We start from the raw sequence: 9833 nt of genomic DNA on the forward strand, positions 1-9833 counted from the left end.
AACAGATGCAATATCAGAGAGCTCCCAGACAGCCAGGCGATGAGTGCTCACAAAGGCTGAGAGTGGAGGCCAGGAAAAGCTGACCAGAGGAGGGCCTGGTGTGAGCTGAGACTATACACTTGTGGTCCCCTGTGGCAGGGAAGGCTGGAGGGAGAGTGTCACACTGGTACCAGTAGTGAGCACACCAGAGATAGGAGAGGTTGAGCTTTGGCATGAACAGGTAGGAAGGGGGAAAAGGCAAGAATCTTACGGTCCCAGCCCTAGCCGTCTCCCTGGGCACCAGATACTGAAATGGTGGCACTGCCCACCACCCCTAGACAAGGAACCCTGGCTGAAAATTTCCCAAACCACCAGGGGTCTGGGACCTGGTTCCTATACCTACCAGGTTCCTTCAGGGCTGGGCCAGCATCTGCCCCTGTTCATGCCCCAGCAGGGAGAACTCACCTGCTGGCCCCTCAGTGGGACATGGGCCAGTCAGGTTACACAAGGACCTTGAGTCACATGACCTGTAGACAGCCTAAACCTGGTAGCACCCTCCACTTTGCATGACAGCCCTCCTGGGAACATCCGTCTCAGTAGGGGCTGGTACATGGAAGAGTAAGGGAGAAGATAGGGATGGTTGGAGAGGTTAAACAGGCTTTCTTTGGGGTCATGGCTACTTCTCTCAAACTAGGGACGAGTAGGGATGTCTGTTTATGGATGGGGAAACTCAGAAAGGCAGAACACCGTGGTGAGCTCGGGTGGAGTTCTGACTCCCGTGACCCTACAAAAGGGACGTGGAGGCAGGGGTCCATGTGGGTTGGAAGAGGATGCCACACCTGGAGACCTCACAGGAACCATTAGGCCTCCCCATATACAGAGAGGAGGCGGCCAAGGACAGCACCCATACTGCCTGCCTTTTACTATGGGCCTATTAGCGAGTGCAGGGCGCCACCTGGTGGACAGGACAAAAACTGCCTAGATTGGAGTGGTAAGTTAAAAAGGTTACCAGTATGTGCTGGTTAGGTTTTTGACAACGTGTCACAGTCATCTGGGAAGAAGGAACCTCAATTAAGAAAATGCCTCCATCAGACTGGCCTATGGGCAATTCTCTAGGGCATTTTTAAAAATTAACGATTAATGTAGGAGGTCCCAGCCCACGACTAATAATGGCTGCCACTCCTAGGCATTGGAAACGTGGGCTAAGCAAACCATAGAGAGCAAACCAGTAAGCAGTACTCCATTACGACCCATGCTTCAGCTCCTGCCTCCAGGTTCCTGACCTGGCCTCCCTGTTATCTGGAAGTATAAGATGAAAGAAACTGTTCCCTCCCCAAGTTGATTTTGATCGTGGTCTTGACCACAGCAATAGAAAGCAAGCCAAGCCTGTGCCTCTTTGTTACAGCCTGCAGAAGGTCTGGGAGCTCTCCGACCCCACCTAGGCTCACGATGTAATTCCCCCCACCCCCAGCTTCTGTTTGGCTGAGTGACCAGGCTACAGTGTCTTGGGGATAAAAGAGGCCACTGGCTCAGCCTTACAAGGCCCACAGGCCCCAGCCTCTGTCTCTCATAGTCTTTCTCCCAGTTCTGACCAAACTACAGCTGAGAAAACCCACTATTCCCAGAACACTTAGCAGAGCCAATCAGGACAGATGGGCTACACCTGAGCCTCACACTCGGAAGCCAGACTTCTACATCCCCCAAAGTCCCAGGTACAGGGAGACAGGGCAGCACTGATGATCAAGGGGCCTTGCCTGAATCTGGAAATGGCAAGTACTTCAGCTTCTGTGTCTGCAGTCCCTGCCTTGTTCTGCCTTGGGGCCTAACTTAGGGCACTGAGTGGCACCTGGCTCTGAGCCCAGGTGTGCATGCACCCGGGTGCCCTTCCTTCTGCAACTCCTGAGCCTCCTCAAGGCTGGATCCCCACAGGACAGGCCACCACCCAGGGCTGGGCAGCCTGAGACTCTCCCTAGATGGCCACGTACAGGGGAAGGGATGGGGGCTGCAACTCCCCTGAGCAGCCACGGCTTCTCACTGGTGAACCACTATCTGCTGTGCTTCGGGGGGGGGGGGTCCACTTTGGTTTGAGGACAGGGCCTGCGACCTCTCAAGACTCTCTGCTCACTTGAGACTTCTGCTGACTAAAGCCCCTGACATAGCTTCTGCTCTGTGGGAGCATGAGGGTACCAAATCGGCTTCCCCCTATACAGACCTTGTCAGAGCCTCCAGTGCCTCACTACTGCATGACTCCAAGAGAGGGCATGGGGGTGGGGGAAGCAGAGCTGTACACCTTAGAAAAGTCTTCCCGGGCTGGTGTGATGGCTCAGCAGTTAAGAGCACTGAGTGCTCTTCTATAGGTCCTGAGTTCAAATCCCAGCAACCACATGGTGGCTCACAACTATCCATAACGAGATCTGACGCCTTCTTCTGGAGTGTCTGAAGACAGCTACAGTGTCTACAAATAATAAATAAGTAAATAAACAAGTAAATAAATAAATATTTTTTAAAGAAAGAAAGAAGAAAGAAAGAAAGAAAGAAAGAAAGGAAGAAAGAAAGAAAGAAAGAAAGGAAAAGAAAGAAAGAAAGAAAGGTAGGTCTTTGCTAAATCCACTCCGTTAGTGCACTACAAAACCTGGAAGCAGTCCTGAGGCAAAGAGTTTCATGGAAACTTAGCCTCCTCCTGGAACCTTGGCATTCCCATAGCCCATATACTCAAACCCTGTGTATTAGTCTGGTGTATGGATCTGTGTGCTTTCTTGTATTATAGGTGCTTCCAAGTAATGATTTTACAAGTACTTAAATCAGGTTGAATTTTACGCCCTGGCCTTCACGATTGTCCTAGAAAGTCCTTGAAGCCAACCCTAAGCTTGGAATTCAGTAAGAATGTTACCTATTCAGTAACACTCAAAGTTACTTCTAGTAGAGACAGTGAAAATAATCAGGCATTACAATTTACTTGTATAGAGCTAGGAAAGCTCAGGGCTAGTCTGCATAGTAATTACTTAGGACTACAGTTGAGTCACACCCAAACACAGGAATACCCAATGGCCTAGGAAATAGGTGGGTTGTAGTATTAGTCATGAAAGAGTTAATAGAACAGAATTCCCCTGGTGCAGGTTTTTCACTAGTCCCAGAGGAATAGCATAATCAGGTATTTACTAAAGGACCCCTGGTGGTGGGTTTAACAATAGACTAGCATTGCATCAGAGCATTCACCTGGCTCCTGTGTTTAGCTGATCTTAATTAAGGGTTGTTCGTATTCTCAGTTGTAAATACTGCCTGGCTTCTGCCATCTTTTTTATGTATCCATTTTCTTTGTTTTGTGTTAAGAACCAGTGTACCTTGACAGATGTATTCTCCTAGCCTTCTTATTTTTCTTCTGTATTAAAAGCCCCGGTGTTCGCTTTGTGAAAACACATCCAGATACAGCACTCCCTTGTGTCTGTGTCCGTTTGTCACCTTTTTCATTGCCAACTCCATGCCCGCCTGTAATGGGAACCCCAAAATTTTTTTCTGCAGATTGAAGGAGGCCAACTGGGGCCAGTTCATGGCAGGTCTTGTCACCACCCCACAAACTCTGGGAATCCTCACAATACAAGAGTGTTTCATAAGCCCTTACAAGAGCCAGCAGCTGGGGGCTGGAGAGATGGCTCAGCACTTAAGAGCACTGACTGCTCTTCCAGAGGTCATGCGTTCAATTCCCAGCAACCACATGGTGGTTCACAACCATCTGCAATGGAATTGGATGCCCTCTTCTGGTGTGTCTGAGGACAGCTACAGTGTACCCCTATACATAAAATAAATCAATAAATATTTAAAAAGAAGAAAGAGAGAGAGAGGGAGGGAGAGAGAGAGAGAGAGAGAGAGAGAGGGAGAGAGAGAGAGAGAGAGAGAGAGAGAGAGCCAGCAGCCACCTCCTTGCCTTGTTCCAGGCTCCCAGCTGTTCTGCATTCTCCAATGGCTCTGTACTTGCCCTTCTAATTTGGTTTCTTGCTGTGATAAAGCCCTGACTACAGATAACAGAATAAAGCTGGGTTTTGTTTGACAGGTTGGAGTCCATTATCAGGAAGAGTCAGGGTAGGAGCTCAAGGTGGGAATCTGGAAGCAGGAACTGAAGCAGACACGGCAGGAGGAATGCTGTATACTGGCTTGCTCTCCGCGGCTTGCTCAGCCTGCTCTCTTACAGAATCCTGGCCCACCCACCTGCCCAGGGAATGGCACTGCCCTCAGTGGGCTGGGCCTTCTCCCATCAATCATTAACCAAGGAAACACCCCCCACAAACTTGCCCATAGACATTTTTCTCAAATGAGGTTCTGTCTTCCAAGATGACTCGATTTTATTATCACGTTGACAAAAAACGAACACACGCTGAAAGCCAAAGGGTGGCACAAGGTCTCTAGAGCTCTAGGGAACTACTAGGACCACACACTAGGGACACAGGACAAATTTGGAGTAGGCACAGGAGAGAGAGGAGGGTGTTGTAGTAGCTGGGTGTGGCTGGACAATAGCCTGGCCTGTGTGTCCACTTAAAACCCTAGCAGCCTCAATGGATCAGGGCAAGGCGATACCTACAAGCCCTGTGGGAACATACACAGACTACAACATGGCTAATGTCCATGCCTTGGAATGCTCCCTCCACCAACCCACTTCCCGCCCACCCCAGCTCCTGAGCAGAATGACTGTAAGCTGCTTCATCAATCTCACCCCAGCCTCACCCTAGGCAGCAGGCCTCTTGTAGTCCACCTCCTAAAAGGCTTCTCAGAGTAGAACCCTCCTTCCTTACTCTCTTTCTATGCTCTCTCTTTTGATACACCCCCCATGTGTCCCAAGAGCAGTGACCCCTGTTCCACCATGGAGCCATACGGGTTCCTAGGCTAGAGGACTTTGCCAGTACCCTTTGAAGAGTGAGCTGGGGGCTGTTAGTCTGAGGAACTCCGCCATTGCTGGGAGCCACCACTAGGGGGCCTCCCACTGAGAGGAATTAGCTTGCTTCTCTCATTGGCCCAGCTGCTGCGCAGGGATGGCTAAGCAAGGGGGAAGACAGGCCTCCTTTCCTTAGCAGAAACAGGCAGGGAGAGGACGAGAGGCCTGCCCTGGGAGGGATTTTGATGTCATTACACCTGGAGCACCCTAGGGCCTACTGTGGATGTTGAGGGAGGGGCCCTGGGGTGCAAATGCCTGGGGCCCTGAGAGGCTGTTAGCAGGCCTCCTGTGTCTGGGGCTCATGGGCGTGGAGGGTAGAGCACATGTCAGGGCTCACCACAGCTTCCCTCAGCCCTCCTAGAGGCCTGTAGACAAGCCCCTCTCACCCACTAAGGGCAGTGACACTGGCTGGGCTTTCAGGGCTACTGGGCTCTCCCAGGGTTGCTTTAATCTCAGCATTGGTTTTGTTCATTTCCTGTACTTGGTCGACCCTCACCCCCTTGCTCAGCACCCCTATGCTCAGTGATTTTAGTCCACAGGACAGGGCCCCTGTCAACTCCACCCTACTTCACAAGGGCTCCTCCTGACACCGGCCTGGCCTCTGGCCAGTCCCATTTTCTCTCCTCCTCCTGGAGGCTCGCTCGGTGGCTGTTCCCACCACCATACCCACACAATCTCACCCCTTCCTCCTGGAAGGGACCTTCCCATGCTTCAGGGCCTCACACACTCCCTGGTCTCCCCCTCCCTGAACCTTCAACGCCATCATATCCACAGTCCTCGTCAGCATGGCTCAGCTGCAGGCCAGCCATTTGGGTCTAACACACACAGGGAAGAAAAGAGTGTTTCCCTCGAAGCTCTTCCGTGACCCTGAACTCATGCCAAGCTGATCCAGGCAGTGAACGGAAGACAGAGCCAGGAGAGAGATGCTCGGGGTAGACTTGGTGAGTGAGGCCCAGCCGGAGAAGGAGAGAGGAGAGAAGGGGTGGGTGGAAGGCAAGAGACACACCACTTTGGTTTCCAGAGACTGTAAGAGGGCAATGCCTCCCCCCCACCAAATACTGGTGGCAGTGTGGTCTTAGCTAGAGGTCTGTCCAATGCCTAGGACCAGATGCTGGAGGGCCTGAAACTCAAAGGCAGGCCACTTCCTCGTCCCAGTTCAAACCCAGGGCAGTTGCTTCTTTCCTGGGCAGCCAGACTAGTGAGCATTGGCCACTTTCCTCTTGCTAAAGAGGGCAGCTGGGACAGACCAGATTCCTTAGTCCCTCCCTCAATGCCTGTCCCCTTCACTGTCCCCAGGGGCTGGGCAGGCAAGACAATGACAGATGTGGGTGGACAGACCTGGACTTCTGTACCCACGCTTCCTAGCCTGGTGTGTAGCCTTGAAAAGGTTGCTCCAGCTCTGCTCCTCAGACTCCATAACCAGGAAACCACCTCAGGAAGGCGGCCTCTAGAGCTTGTACTATCCGTGGGAAGCAGACCTAAAGGTATGTCGCCTCCATTCCTGTGTTTACACCAATAGCCTGTGCCTCTGCTCCCATCCCGCAGGGAGCCACCCCTACAGAATAGAGCAACCTGGCTTTCCACCTAGGCTCACAGAAAGTGGGGGTTTTGGCTGGGTCCTGGCTGGGCAGGACAAAAGGAGGCGGTCAGGGAGTGTATAATGAACTTGGGCATCTGGGAAGGTATATGGGGGTGGGGTGATTGGCAGTCCCTCCCTGCCCTTGTCCTGAGGTTTGGGCCTGTGAGCAAGTCAGAGAGCCAATGGTGCTCTGTTCCCTGGTGTATCTCAGCTCTTTGATTGTCCCGGGTGTAACTAGTGTGGTTTTTTTTTTTTTGTTGTTGTGGTTTTTTTTGTTGTTGTTGTTGTTTTTTGTTTGTTTTTTTTTTCTGTCTCCACTTTGTTCTGTTCCAGAGAAGGACTGGGCTCAGAGAGATCAGCTGCATTCACCCAGCTGGCCCCAGGCATTTCTCCAGTGCCACAACCCGTCTCAGCAGGTGACACCAGAGACACAGGCCTACCAAATGCCACAGGACAGGTGTGCAATGGGCAGAAGGTCATGGGCGCAGAAATGCAAAGACCCACGGGTCAGCCATCACAGCTGCCTCCTAAGCTGCGACCTCCCCTCAGCCACCTACCTCCCTCCCTCGCCTTGGCCATCCTCCTCTTCAGGTCTCCAAAGACGCAGGCACCTTCTTCCCACATCGGTCGGTTCAGTCTTAGGATGGTCCGTTTCTTGCCAAGAGCCCCTGTAGGTTGGCTCCCTGATGCCCATTGGAGGGGTGCGTGGACTACTACCTCATAAGGGGGCAAAACTTACCTGATTGGGGTGCTGGTAAGCTGTGACCTGGGCTCACTGCTCTCTCCTGGGATGCAGAAGGACTCCCGACAGCCTTTTACACAGCTGTGTCTTACAAAGAACAAAGTGGAGACAGGTGGGACAAGGCAGGCTCTGGGGCATATAGAACTGCAGCTTGGGCTCCACATAGGCCTTCCCTGACTTACCCTTGAACCCAAGGATGGCAGAGGCCAGAAGAGCCCTACCCCCCCCCCCCATCATGACCTGAGTGGAGCAGAGGTTGGGTGGGGCGTGTGATCAGTTTGGTTGCTATGGTCTCCTGCTGCCACACGGTGTCGCTGCTGGGAAGCACACCACCCAGTGGAGGCGGTGGATGGGTCAGGAGCCTGACTGAAACAGGGCTGCCTTCCCAGGGCTGCCTCCAGAAATATTCCCCTGGGCCTAAACTTGGCTTTCCTACAGCCTTCTGCACGCATGCGCGCGCGCGCGCGCGCACACACACACACACACACACACACACACACACCACAAATCCCCCCTGGTATGTGTCTGGCAGGAGTGGTGTAGGCAGATGTGTACAACCTCACAGGGACTCCTGCTGGGTCACTCTGCACAGGATTGTGTATCTTCCTCTTAGGAAGCAGTGAACGTGTGCCTGTGTTCACTATGTGAAACATAGTATGTATTAATACTGATCATCATACTATACGTAGCATTCATTATATCTTATATAGCTGATATTTGTGTTCAATTTTCTTTATTTTTAGAGGAAATAAGGCTGTTTAGGGGCACTGATATCCTCGTGGGTCTCAGCTTCAAGCTGCTGGATGTAGTTCTGTGACTCCTGAGCCCCCCACCCCCCGCCCTCCCGCCAGCTACTGCTGGCTCTGCCATTGCTATGGATGTCACCCCCAGGAGACCCTCTATTCTGGAGAATCATCCCGGGTGGGACGAGGATGTGCAGCTCTTGCTTTCTGTAGGACTCAGCGAGGCTTCTGCATGCTGCCTGGGTTTCCAGCTGTGTGGAGCCCAGTTTCCATGTGTTGGGGCCACCCAAGGTCCAGCCTGCTCTCCTCGCTGGTCTTGAACTACCTTGTCCTCAAATACACTTATGCACATCGTGATAACAGTCCCAGCCTTCCCCGGGGGGGGGGGGGGTTGTATCCTAGGACCTCCAGCCTGCAGCATCTCCTTGGCTCCTGATTAACAACCCCAGGAGTCACTTCTTAGATTAGCCAACAGGTGGCAGCAGAGGGCTTGCCAGGGACCAGGACCTTCCTGGGTACTTTCCCTGAGGCACAATCTGGGGTGCCCTTGAATCCGAACTCCACCTTCTAAGTGGAAGTGTTTTGTTTCCTCAATAGGTTGTGGAAGTGGGGAAGTGAGCACAGGGTCTCCCTGGGCTGAAACACTCCCCTGCACCCCAGAACTTCCACTCTGCTGAATGCTGTGTAGTACCCACCCTGATCCCCACATGCACCCCTATCTCTAGTGACAGTCAGTTGTCAGAGAAGAGCCAACAGAATGTAGAGAGGGGCACAGGACATGTCAGAGGTCATCTTTCAGGAAGCTACCCTGACTACAGAGCACCTCAGAGCTCTCGGATGCTCCCACGCTACCCCACTGGGTGGCTGCTGTGTGTCCTGTCCTGTGTCCCTAGTACTTGAACTCTGCAGAACAGAGGCCATCTCCCACTGCAGCATAGGAGCCAGGAGGTGGGTGTGACTGGCCAGCATGTCACTCTGCTTACACAGATACAGCTGGCTGTGGTAGCCAGAGGTTGGGCCTGTGTGAGGGTGAAGGGTGGGGGGCTGGGCTGTGCAGGAGAGTATGGAAGGTGGGCTGTGTGATGGTTTGTATATGCTTGGTCCAGGGAGTGGCACTATTAGGAGGTGTGGCCTTGTTGGAGGAAGTATGTCATTGTGGATGTGGGTTTTAAGACCCTCACTCTAGCTCCCTGGAAGCCAGTCTTCTCCTCTTTGCCTTCGGAACAAGATGTAGAACTCTCAGCTCTTCCTACATCATGGTATTCTTCTGCCAGGATGATAACGGACTGAACCTCTGAACCTGTAAGCCAGCCCCAATTAAATGTTGTCCTTGTAAGAGTTGCCTTGGTCATGGCAGTAAAACCTTAACTAATTCAGCAAGGGATGAAGGGTGGGCAAAGCTCTGCACAGGGGAGGGGAGGAAGAACTACTCCTCTAGGACTGGAGGCATAGCAAGAGTCAACAGACTTCACCACTAACTAACTGACTACAGGATAAAGAGAGGTAAAAAGGTGACAATTTATCATCTACCATCAATGTCCCAAAGGACAGCAGGGAGGAGACAATGGGGCATGCCATGGAGTGTCTGAGTGTCCACTCCTGTGTCTCTAGCTGCCAACTCCTATACAGCCATCAAGACCCAGCTCAGATAGCCCCTACTTTGAGAAGCCATCCCTGTTGCTCTCAGAGAGTACTCAGAGAGTCCCTCTGGGTACTCTCAACCCTGGGGCTAGCACAGTATCAGATCTTTGGAAATGGCAGGCTAAGTTTGAGAGGTCTGGTAGCTGAGGGTGGATATAGAGGGGTTCTAGGGGTGTTTGGTCTGCCTAGGTGCGACCATGTAGGTGTGGGGGTATGCAGAGTTGA

This window comes from Mus caroli, unplaced genomic scaffold, assembly GCF_978045245.1.
Source record: "Mus caroli unplaced genomic scaffold, Mus_caroli_1 scaffold_16, whole genome shotgun sequence".
NCBI lineage: Eukaryota > Metazoa > Chordata > Mammalia > Rodentia > Muridae > Mus > Mus caroli.